This window comes from Lycorma delicatula, chromosome 7 (assembly GCF_047948215.1).
Source record: "Lycorma delicatula isolate Av1 chromosome 7, ASM4794821v1, whole genome shotgun sequence".
Taxonomy (NCBI): domain Eukaryota; kingdom Metazoa; phylum Arthropoda; class Insecta; order Hemiptera; family Fulgoridae; genus Lycorma; species Lycorma delicatula.
In genome coordinates, this window is record NC_134461.1 from 140417506 (window position 1) to 140430771 (window position 13266).

The 13266-nt window shown below is 29.2% G+C and overlaps 1 pseudogene; it reads right to left on the bottom strand.

Moving 5' to 3' along the window:
- Positions 1–540: 540 nt before the first annotated feature.
- Positions 541–13266, bottom strand: part of LOC142328394 (general transcription and DNA repair factor IIH helicase/translocase subunit XPB-like) — a 40625-nt pseudogene continuing 27899 nt past the window's right edge.

A 13266-nucleotide genomic window follows, 5' to 3' on the forward strand; every position in this document is an offset into this window, starting at 1 on the left:
AACTTCTTCAAGAAACCACCATCTTGTGTCCTCTAGCCACATGAGAAAGATCAAAACATTGCCAGCTCACTTTATTTTCCCTCAAAAGATGCCTTCAGCATTCAGTGATTAACACTGGTTGACAGTTCGAATAACCTAGATGTATTGGGGCAATTTCACAGAGAAATTATGTAAACTTTTATGAAAAGAAGTAAAGAGCTGTAAGAATCACAATTATTATTACTTGCAAAGTCCACTACATGCATCAAATCATTAATGACCACAAACAGCCACCAGCAAGTTATCATGCACTTTATCAAACTACAATTCACCTCCTATCCTCCTCACGAACGGTATTTTCTCTGAACATCTAGATCTATACGTATCGTAATCTTTGGATTCAAAACACGGTATAAATAAAGCTGTTTTTCACAGTTGGCACACTGTTCCAACACTTTTAAATACAGAATGCATGCATAAGCACACACATATACATACCAACAAATACTTTCTCACGTATGGCATCTTTAGCTTTCTAATAGTGGAAAATCAGTACAAACATTAGCCACAGTGCTGCAATGGAACAATTCAATCAACACTTTTTTAAAATATACTTTGTATATTGTTTAGTTATTTACAAGTAATATTTAGTTGTAGAATGGATAAATAATCAAATAAAAGTGAAGTTTCTGTACAGAAAGAATTATCATAAAGTATTTTAAAATTAAGAAAGAAAAATACTCACCAATTTTTTACTTGTTCTGCAAACAAGATATTCACGATAGAATTCTGGTGTCATTGGACACCAAACTTCAGCACACTGAACACGTGCAATATAACCTCTCTTTTGTAATTCTAACCAATTACCTTCATATAATTTTGGACCGATCAGGAAATTAAGATCTGCAATTTTGTCATCTTCTCGTAACAAAGTTGCAGTTAAACCCAATTTACAATGCGACTGAACTATGGTTAATACACGTCGAAACATTTTTGCAGGAATAGTATGTACCTCTGTAAAAAGAAAATATTTTTGCTATTAGCATTTTCTTTCAATATTAAAACAAAAATCAGTTAATGTCTAAAATAAGTTAAACAGATTGAAACTACTTAACATCTAGATGGATTCTGTAAAGAATACATGATAAACCTGATTACTAATAATACATTCTTTAAGGTTAAGAAACTCAAAATCCCTGACATTACCTTTTGATAATTTATTATTTATAAAGTGTAATAAGAATTATGTATCATTTATTTTCAGCACTTATATTTGTTTAAGCATTTTTAGTTTAACATTTTTATAGTTAGGCAAATTCTAACTAATTTTATATCAAAGTTCCTGAATATACAGTACTATCTTATACATAAGTCTGATAAAAAAGGAAACTGGGTGAGATTGTTAGAACATGGTGAAAAACAATAGCAGTCCTGCTCATACAATAAACTTTTTTATCCAGTATCTTTTTCCTCATTTATTAACCGCAAAAATGTTTAAATAAAGACAAACTAATTAATCCTACTGAAAATCAAACTAAGAATCTCTACCATATCCAAAATTATTTCTTATCATAGTCTAAAAATCAAAGTTGTGGCCCAAAACCTCCTTGCTTGTAAATACCAGAATCTAGCTCTTATCAAGTTGTATCCAGGCAAGTTTTTATTTCTTCTCCTCTAACAAATTATTTAATTTTTATTAATATGTAATAAAAAACTTTTAATTTCAAATACAATTATATATTTTCCTTCCTAATGCAGTAACCTAAATCAGTAGGAATTATACACTACCATTTCACTCTGTGTCTTTCATTCACATTTCTCCTATCTCATCCACAGTTTAGTTAATCTTGCTTTTATATTTTTGTCAAACTGTCCAATTTATAATTTTTTTTTTAATCTAAATTTCCCAACACAGCATTCTCAAATGGAAGGGACAACTACCTCTTTCCTTAAGGAAATTATCATAGTAGTTAGTAAATTAAGTACAAGAATCTTCTGAACTTAAATTAATATTTTTAACTAAGTATAACCTACTTCTAGAATCTAGAAAAAAAAATTTACAGTTTAAGAGAACAATCAGTTCAGTGAATAAATATTTCTAAGTCAATAAAACTAATTAAATGAGTCAATAATTAGTATTTTTTGACGGGAATTTTTAAAAGATTCTTTTTTTAATAAAAGAAATCATAAGGACAAGAATACAAATTCTTAAAAACTTAGAATTAATATGCAATACTATTATCAAAGTATAACTTTTACTAATGCTACCATCACCACATACTAAGTATAATATTTTAAGAATTAAATATGAGCAACCTGATTTTATGATGTAGGAATTTATCAATTATATAGAATTTTTTATCAATCAAAAATATATTTAATGATCTTTGATTTCTATAGTGTTTTACTATACAAAATTCTAGAGAGTTTTGTATTAATTACACCTTAGCATGTGATATTGTGTTTGGAAATAATTTTAAACTTTTAATATGGATATTGATCTTGGTTGCTTGTATTTTTCATCAAATATAACTTCATTTTATAAATATACCTTCATTCTTTCTTAAGGTGAATGAATTTAAATAGATAACAATTTTATGTACAAGAGGGATTCAAATAAAAACAGGGATTTTCATGCTTTGCTCTTATAATGAATGCAAGGTAAACACGAGTCATAGAACAAACACTTGTATATAAGAACTTGACATCAATAGTGTTGACTACTCTTTTTCTTCTCTTCATAAGTTTTAATCATTATATCTGAACGAATAATAGTAATGTACAGAAATGTACTAAATTTTGTAGGAATCATTTTGTAATGTAGGAATCATTACATATGCATCATATAACACTAAAACATAAGTTTGAGAAGAAAGTCCGGAATATAGGAATGATGTTAGTCATTTTGTGATCATCAGGAAAGAAGTGAAAATGAATTACAAGCTCACCGCCCAAGAATCAAAGACAATAAAAAACAGACTGAACAGAAAACCTTATTTGAGAAAATCAGCAAGGGAAATCTCTGAAAAACTTACATGGTGGTAGTGATAGTGATAGTGAATAGTAACAGACCTCAAATTTAGCAAAGTGATTGAAGGTGAATTTGCACCTGCCTATTTGCAGCCTGAATCCAAAGAAAACAAGATTGGTTGTAATCACACAACTCTGCAGCAACATGAAAAGGTGAAAGATTTAAGTTTTCAAAAGAATAAGTCAAATGAAACATAGGTGCACTATCTCAAGCTAGTGAAAATGAGTAAGTATGCAGTCCTAATATGCAAGCTCACCTCTACCATGGAAATAACAAATTTTCAAATGAAAAAATAATAACATTTTCTTTTAGGTATTGCAGGAAATAATTTATCTTGACTTTCTTAAAAAAGGAACTACAACTGCACAGTACTATTCTGCAATTTGAAAAACAAAAAGAAGCCTGAAAATCATCTGTTTTCTGTCTGTCTCCTCCAGAACAATCTTCATCCTCAGATTACCACTTATGGAAACTACAACAGCTCAAGTAGAATGTTCAGACCTCCCTTCCAACTTAGATTTACTGTTGTCGGGCTATAATCAATTTAACCATTAAAGAACATTTTGGGGTACATAAGATTTGAATAAAAAAATATTGACAATATATATGAACAGGTCAATATGTCTACTAAATGACTTTTCTTCTGACATCAAGAAGCTTAAAGAGTACTGGAACAAATGAATTATAATGATGGAAAATTACATTAAGATATAAGTGGGTATAAAATTTACCTACAAAATTCTTACTTTTTAATCTCCTTGCTATATATAAACTTTGGAACTATTGCTAGACCTAATGATATAAATCTTGCTTATATAAGTCCAAGAAGAACACAGATCTAATAACTTTTACAATTTAAAGAATGTTTTCCTATTATAGCATAAGGAAGTAATAGACCTTTTAAGATAAATTAATATTTACTTCGTAACACAATAAAACCATGATAAACAGACATACTTAATTTTTTTTGTCGTTCAATCTCTTAATTTTCTTAAAGCATATATGCAGATGATATTTTACAAGTCATTTCCACGATAAATATTAATTTGCTAGTGACAACTCTTAAAAAAATTATGTATAACATTTTCATTTAGAGTACTGTTGATCTGTGTTATGTGAATTTATTCTGAAAATTCAATTAAACATGTCTTTTCTTATTAAATAAATCCCCCCTTTATCTATATAAATCAAATTAAGTAGAAAATTGCACTAAGTGGATTGTATAATTCCACTTTAACAAAGCTAAAATCTGTAACCAGATTTTATTTTTAATCTTATTTTCAACACAATGTTTCCTGTTACTTAAATAACAATTAAATAACTTACATGTATTATCTGCAATTTAATCGCTCTTAATTTCTCTCTTAACATTAGAATGCAAAAGTAAACAGTTTATTAATATCAAAATATACAGAAAATATTCTTTTTCCAGTGTACACACATTAAAAATTTTTTCTGTAAACAAGACCGATACAGTCTACAGATTTTCCATTCTTCAAAAATTTGAAACCATTCTACTCCTTTGACAGGATTTTTCAACTCATTACACTTATTTAAGATACATTAAGACAACACAAATATATTATTTTCAAAAATTATAGAATGTAATGAGAGAATACAGAAAGGTTTGTAATTACTGATTTCAGATTTTACTTTTAATTGGCTTTTAATTTTTTTTTAATTTGGCTTAATTTTTTATAATTCATTTTACTGTAATATTTAGTATTAAGAATTTGTAATCGCACAATTAGTAATTCAAAATCATATTTTCTACTACATTAGGAATTGATTTATTTATTAATAATAAAAAAATACGATAATACCACATGACTTCCTTGTACACCTGTTTAATTGCATATACACATTTTTTTTTTAATGAAAATACAGAAAATTTTATTTCATTAATAACTTCTAATATTTTTTTTTTTTTTATTGCTACTGTTGAATTATTATTTATTGTAAAAACATTTCTACAATCAGAGGTTAATAAATCAATATATTTAAATTAAAAAGAAAGTAAAAAAAGAAGATGACATCAGATTGAACCGATGTGCCGTCCCTTGTAAAATCCAAATATTTCATTATTTAAAATTTCATTTGGCTACAACTCTAGAACCAATGAAAATAAGTACCATTTATGACATATCATTGAAAAGTTCTCAATGAAAGCGTATTACTGTACTTAAGAAAAAATCCAAAATTCAGTTTTTTGGATTTTGGGCTTTTTTGGACACTTCTGGTCCAGTCGATTGCAATCAAAAGGGGAAGTGAACAACTAAATAAGTAACATCCTAAATCCAAAATTTCAACATCCTATGATTAATCATTTTTGAGTTATGCGAGATACATACGTACAAATGTCATGTTGAAACTAGTCAAAATGGATTTAGGGATGGTCAATATGGATATTTCTGTTGAAATCTGAAAACCAAATTTTTTTGCAATCACAACATTCCTTTACTTCATACAAGGAAGTAATAAAAAAGTTACTAAAGCCAAATTCAAATTAGAATTTGAATTAAGTTTCTTTAGTAAAAAAAAAAATTAATTCTGTATACTGATGTGTGTTAAGAAAACACAGTAAAAGTAATTTTAAAAATTAAAGTTTGAAAAATCAAAGTAGTTATGATGTTGGAAAGGTTAGGTGCAAAGATTAAGCTCAATGATTTTGAAAGGAATAGTACTACTCATTTGGTGTTGAAAAAACAATCAACATTTGAACAATTATTAAACAATAAGTTAAATCTAGAGCCATCAGACTACAAGTCAGGGGTACCTTTTACTACTAGTACAGTTTACACATACATTTTCATAAAAGATAATTTAAAAAAAAAATACTCAGCTAATTCATCCTTCTTAATAAGTAGTACCATTCACACTAATAATTGCATGCATGCCTATTACTAATTGCAAGACAATTAGCCTATTAGCCTATCTAAAATGATGTCTCTCTGTTTTTTTACAACTTCATTATTCCAAACCAGGTAGTATGCTTATGTAACTGCCTTATTATATTTACTATAATTCTCTGATACAAACGTTTTTTTTGACTTCTTTTGACATTCAAAAATCTATTTCTACTAACTGCTAGATGATACTGGAATGTTTTGGAATTAACTGAACTACATAAAAGCATAAAAATACAGATAGAAGAGTAAAATATATCATTCAACAACTAGTTTTATGAATTTTGTTAAAGATTAATAATTTTTTTAAATATTACAACCTTCTACTCAGTAACAAGATTAAAAAAAAATAACAAATTGTATAATGATGAATATTTCAAACAGTAACTTCTTTTACTATTATTTTCAATAAATCTCACATGTAGTCTGTCCAGAAGTGTTATCACAAGAAAATATGAAACATACAAAAAACACCCAGACAAAAAATCAAATTGGGCAATTTTTTAAAAGTTAAAATTGCCTCTATAAAAAGCAATTCAACAGTTTTATGCAACGCAGTAGAGAAAAATTTTTACTATACTGAAGACACCAAGGTAATGATAGGATTATAAGGATGAGTTTACTGTCAGATTATATGAGATAATGTTCAAATTGCTATATGGCTGTACTATTTTATTACAAGATGTTTCTTGCATCAAAATCATTACTAACTAAAATAGACTGTTTTAAAATTTACCATTAAAGTAGGTAAATTTCATGAAAAGTAGGTAGGTTTTGCATCAAAATCATGGCTATCTGAAACGGATTATTTTAATTTCACCAAAAAAAAAAAAGGAATGATGCGAACTCATATTTTCAATGAAATTTGTGAAAATGTGGATTGATTCTACGAAAATCCAGTTACCCAAAAGAAGTAAAGCAGCTTTCAAAGGGTAAAGTCTTGAAAAGAGTTTTTCAGTTAAGAGCAAGACTTTTCAAGTACCTGAAAAATGAACAATCTAGTTACTCTGCACTACTGTCAAATTCTCTCTTTTTTGGACTGGCCTTCCTTTATATTTTTGAACACTTTAAACACTGAATAGTATGGTCTGTAAAACTGAGATGTTAAGTTAATACTGGCCATGATAAAACGAACAGATTTATAAAAAATTTTATTTCTGAATGATATCACTTGAGAAAAGGGAAATTGATTCATTCTAGCGTATTTCAGAACTAAATAAAATTTATCAAAATATGATACAGAAAATTCTGACTTCATTTTTTTTACAAGCATGCAATCAAGTGTGAACAGTTTTTGGAATATACATAGTTTTAAACCCAAAACAATTTTCAACTGTCAAGATCACATTTATCAAACTATTTTTTTTTAACTCATAAACTGAAATACTGAAGCATTTTTTATTTTTCTAATTGAAATTGTCTATTTTCTTAAACATATAATAATAGTACTTTAATATGTATTAATAATAAAAAAATCTGTAATTTATAAATACAATAAAAATAAATCAGTTTTTTTTATACATTCTTACATACAAATTAAATGTACAACTTTAGTAAGGTGTTTTGATTTTAATTTGTAAATCCTAAAAACCCCACTTCAATTCTTTATCATGATCTCCCCAGAAGGTAGTAAGCACTGCTGTATAGCAACCAGATGTCTAATGTAACCAATTTTCATTAGACCCAAAAAATGGTCATACAAGAAGTGACCAAAGGTATCTGACCTTGTCTCATAAAAACAAAAATACTTAAATATATTTAGTTCGATGACTTGTACCCTTCAAATTAGGCCCCTTCTGATATAGCACACTTAGCCCAGTAATGTTTACATTGTTGTCAACATTTTTCCAAGTAATTTTTAGTGAACTCCATAAGATGATTTGTCACATTTCTTTTGATCTCTTCTCTGTTTTCAAATATTTTTCTTTAAGTGGAATTCTAAACTTAGGAAACAGCCAAAAATTGAGGGGAGCTGTGTCTGGTGAGGAAGGAGCCTGAAGTTGTTCAATCCCTTGTTTTGCCAAGAATCTCTAAATAAAATGTGATGCATGGGCTGGAGAATTTTCATGAAGAATTGTCCAATCACCATTTTCCCAAAACTGTGATCTCTTGCATCAAACAGCAACTCTTAACTGACAAAGAACAAATATGTAGTACTCTTCATTGACACTTTGTCCTTGAAGAGCATACTTGTGATGAAGCATGCCTTGATAATCAAAAGAAAATCTAAGCATGACCTTTATATTGCTTCGTGATTGCCTGGCTTTCTTTTGTCACAGAGAACATGAAACTTTCCAATGAGATGACTGCGACCCTGAAACTTTGTTTCAGGGTCATTACCATAGACCTATGCTTGTAATACATTTATCCTGTCTTGTGCAACTTGCAGTTTTCCTTTTGTTCATAAGCGAGAAGTTTAGGGACAAATTTTGCTGCTACATGTCACATCTAAGATCTTCCATTAACATCAATTGCACTGAGCCACATGAAATTCCTACTTCATCTTCAAGCTATCTAATTGTATTTCAACATTCATTCATCACCATCTAATGAACTTTCTCGATTTTATCGGTTTTCTGATGAAAGATCAGCCAGAACATTTGACTTTCAACAGATGTTCGCCCATCTTGGAAATGCTGATACTACTCTTTAATTTGTTTAAAACCCATACCTGATCACCGAAAGCTGTTTGAATCTTCCTTATTGTCTCTACTTGCATATCATCAAGTTTCTGACAAAATTCAATGCAGATTCTCTGCTCAATCCGTTCAGTCATTTTGAACTGCAAAGGAAACACAAGCACTATCATACATTTTACTTCCACAGTTGTTATGCAATGAATGACTGTAATGGGCAGTAAAACAACCAATCATATGCAAATAAGTCAAGGTCAAATTCCACAATGGTCCACCTCCTGCGCTAAACTGGTTACCACAATAAAAAATAAGGTTGGATACTTTTTTTTTCTCTACTCCCCTGGGCCGGACCGACTTGATGGTAATGGACACTCCCAGGGGAGTGTCCGTTACTCTAATAGGCCCTCCCCGCCTACTGGCTATATACCGGCATGGCAGGTCAGGCCTACCGGTGGCTCTTTTGAGATTTTTTATTCTCTATTATGTCCTCTATGGAACCACATCATACCTACAAGTCGTGATGTGACCTCCGGATTTTTTATAATACTCTCTTGTTCCTACAGCACACCCCAAGGAGTCCTCAGCAGATCATTGAAACCAGCACAACTAAGCATGCTGGCTCTCACCGCTGAGGCTGTCCACCCAACCTAATATACTAGAAACCCATACTTCTTTCATCTTCATTCTTCTGTTTTAGTACTGTCTTTATATAATCAGCGACCTTCCTCCAGTTCTCCTTACTGCTGAGCATGAAATCCATGGTCTCCTTCGGTGTTTTTCCATGAATACCCGCGTCGTGTCTTAGTCTTATCCATTTATTACATACTAAAAACGTATGCTCAGAATCATCGTCTTGTTCGCAGTACATGCACGTGGGTTCATTCCTTCTTCCCACCTTATGGAGATAACCATTGAAACACCCATGTCACGTCAGGAACTGGGTGATCCAATAGTCATTTTCTCCATGCCGCCTGTTAATTCTGGAATTAAGGTTCTTGTCCATCCAGCCACTCCAGCCTCCGCCCATCTCTCCTGCCAGATTCTATGTATGTTTTCCCTGACTTCATTTTCTGCTCTCCCTAAAAACCTGTCAGTTCTATATCTGGCGATAAGGTCAATCGGTAACATTCCCAAGAGCACACAGAGGGCCTCGTAAGAAACAGTTCTATAGGCAGATACTACTCCCAGTAGTATCCCCCTGTGTGCTCTCTTCAACCTGTCTCTATTTCTGCTAGTAGTGAGAGCACAACTCCATGCCGGCACGGCATACATCATTGTTGACACTACGGTTGTCGCTACAACTCTTCTTTTTGATGCCCGAGGAGCGCTCTGCTTTGACAAAATTATATTTAGGCATTTAGTCAGTTTCTCTGCACTCTGACAGACACTTAGTACCTGCTCAGTAAATCTGCAGTTTTTCTGTAAGATGACTCCAAGATATTTTAATACTGTTACTTCCTCAATATTATAGTCTCCAATTCGTATATCTACTGCCTGAAATACACGTTTTCCAGTGAATTTAATGTATTTACATTTTTCAATCGAAAGCTGCAATCCCCTATCAATGAGCCATCTACCAACTGTCTCTAATGCAGCATTTGCCTTGTTTTTAACTTCATCGATCGTTCTGGCCTGCACAAGGATTGCCAGATCATCTGCGTATGCTATAATTTGTACACCCTCAGGAAATGTTCCTACATATACTATAACTACATATAAATGCCACTTTTAATTGTCGCAAGTTTTATATCTGATGTATATATTCAAAGTTCCTCCTACATTTATATCAAATTAAAAATTATGTTATTTAAAACCAAAAACAGGAAAGAAAACTAAAAAATATATTATACATAAGACTATTTATTTATCTGACTTCTGCATTCAGATAAGAAAAATTTAATCTTCATTTAAGTAGAATTTTCACAGCAGTAAGTATTTTTATTTTATATATATAATTCTTATTTAGTAACATAATAATAATATAATTCCTTAGATAATCCAGCCACAAGCGGACCATACAAATCATTTTTGTTAGTGACAAATGGTTATTATCTGAATTGAAAATAACTACATATTGATACGTAAAAATTTATTAAAATAAAATTAATACTAGTTCTTGGAAAATTAACTGTAATAATAAGCAATTATGTTTCAATAATGTAAACATTTATGCTGAAAATATTCATAATTTTATATTCTTTAACTAAACTGTCCAAAAATTGACAAAGTTCAGACATAAGTTTTATAAGAGAAAATAAAATTACAAAATCTAAATAAATACTCACCATCAAGTACCATTATACCCCACTCTTGATCTTGAAGCCACTTCATTGTCTGATCTGCTTCCCATGATCTTTTTTGTGTATGTGTTATCATTGAATATGTTGTTATTAATATACCACAACCCATCGGTTTATCTTTGGCTTCTGATGTAAATCGGCAAATCATACTGTCATCCGCTACACAAATAAAAATGAAATAAGCGATTAAAATTAAAAAATATTGCTTTTATATAAATATTCATTTCTATATATTTATTCATATTTCATACATTAATTTATATAGTACAAGTTAATACACCGGTTTCAAAATTTAGTGATGTATTAAACACATCTTACAATGTCTCGCATCTGTTGTAATATAAAAAAATAAGCAACCACATTTACATTTTCATTTTCACTGAATAATATTATCATATAACTTAAAATAAATAATAATTTGCTTTTTCATCTTTTTCAAGAAAATATACATTTAGATTTCAAATTCTGACATTTATTCTATTATAAAACAGTGAGTGACGTACTTTTTTTAACACTTAAAGCTGAAAATTCAGAAAAAATGTGCGGCCTGGAAACCTAGACATATTTTACTTTTTAATAAAAATCAGAAATCTTTTAAATTACAGCTTACAGGGTGCCCTTGAAAACTAAAAATGCAATAGTAGTATTATATTATTTTTTATAAAAATTGGTTTACCTTACAACAAAGTTCATTTTTGAAAATTTTAATGAAAAAAAACAAAACAAAAAAATAATTACGAAGATTCTCTGTCGAGTATAAAAAATATTTTAATTTAGTCACGATTATAATGTTTAATACAATAAAACTTAAAAATAGTGTTATACTCATGTACGGATAAAAAAGCTTTCTTCAATCTAAAAACAAATAAAAATTCATTTTCTGTTAACAAAAAAAAAAAAATAAATAATGCAATTTCAAAAAAGGATGTTTTGATATATTATCAGAAGAGTGTCAGCAGTATTGTTATAATAATTCCAAACAAAAAACGAGAAAATTTTACTTATTATAAAAATACTTAACATTAACTTATACATACTTAGTAAATATTATAAGCATTTACTTTTACTTTTTAATACTTTTTTTTTAAGTACTTTAATACTTAGTATTCAAATAATACTTCAGAAATGCATATTACAATCAACAAAGATGCAAGCAACTGAATGTAAAATTATTATTAACTGCCAGCTTGAATGTAATATATATGAAACTCATCAAACATAGATGTAACATTTGCTATCATTGTTTCTCTATTTTCAGTTACAATGTTTATCAACTCATTATAAATAAAACAAAAATAGAACAATATGTGTTGACCAAGAAAACAGAACTGAGAAAATGTATACTAAAAACATTATTTATCAATTTTTCAATATCTGCGTCAGATAAATTAATCATTCAAATTGGCACTTTTACAGTGTACAGACCAATCATCAATGGACGAATCTTTGATAGAAAATAACCAGGATATATTTTATTATAAATAAATACGGTTACATGAGATGTGCTTGAGTTTTGACTGGTAAGGTAAGCCCGATGAAAATTATTGGTAAATAAATAGGGGTTATTGAAGTTATTGGTAAATACTTAGTTATCATGTCTAATACATAAGTTTGTAAGACACGGTTTTTTATATATATAAAAAACCATGGTTTTTAAATATATATATATAAAATGAATAGGGCTCAAGCCAACCATCACTTTTAATCATAGAATTATTGAGAGGACAAGAAAGAACCCACATGAATTCAACTCACCCAGAAAAACTCTTAAAAATTATCCTCAAAGATTAGAGGCTATCAAAATAAACTGAAAGAACCACACTATAAAAAGTTTTTATAGAGTATCTTGTTTTAATGAAAATTTGATTGAGATATTGGACTGTGCTTATTTTTGTGAGTAGGTCTGGTTTTATCTGGTTGGCTATTTTAACTTTAAAACAATCTTCTAAGGACTGAAAATCCTCTCATTTATACCAGGTAACTACAAAAACTTAACACATTGTTCCCAACAAAACAAGTTGTACTGTCCAACCACAAAACTTGAGTACAACAGAAAAAAATTAACATAATTTGGCTTGTATGTTAACTTATCAAATTTTATTTGATAATAAAATTATAAATAAATCATCCCAAGTCAAATTCAAAAGGTTTTACAAGATAATAATTACTACTATTTTGTAAAATTGTAAGCTATACTTCTTTAAAACAGTTTTATATATATAAAGCTGACATTGTTGGATCAAAGGTTTTATATATATATATATATATATATATATATATATATATATATAAATATGCATATCAGGTTCAATTTTATATAATTATAACTGTAGAAAACTCAAAACTGAATTTCTCAAAAACAGATCATATGAGTCTGATAAAATTTTACTATGTTTACAGTTATATTAGATCTA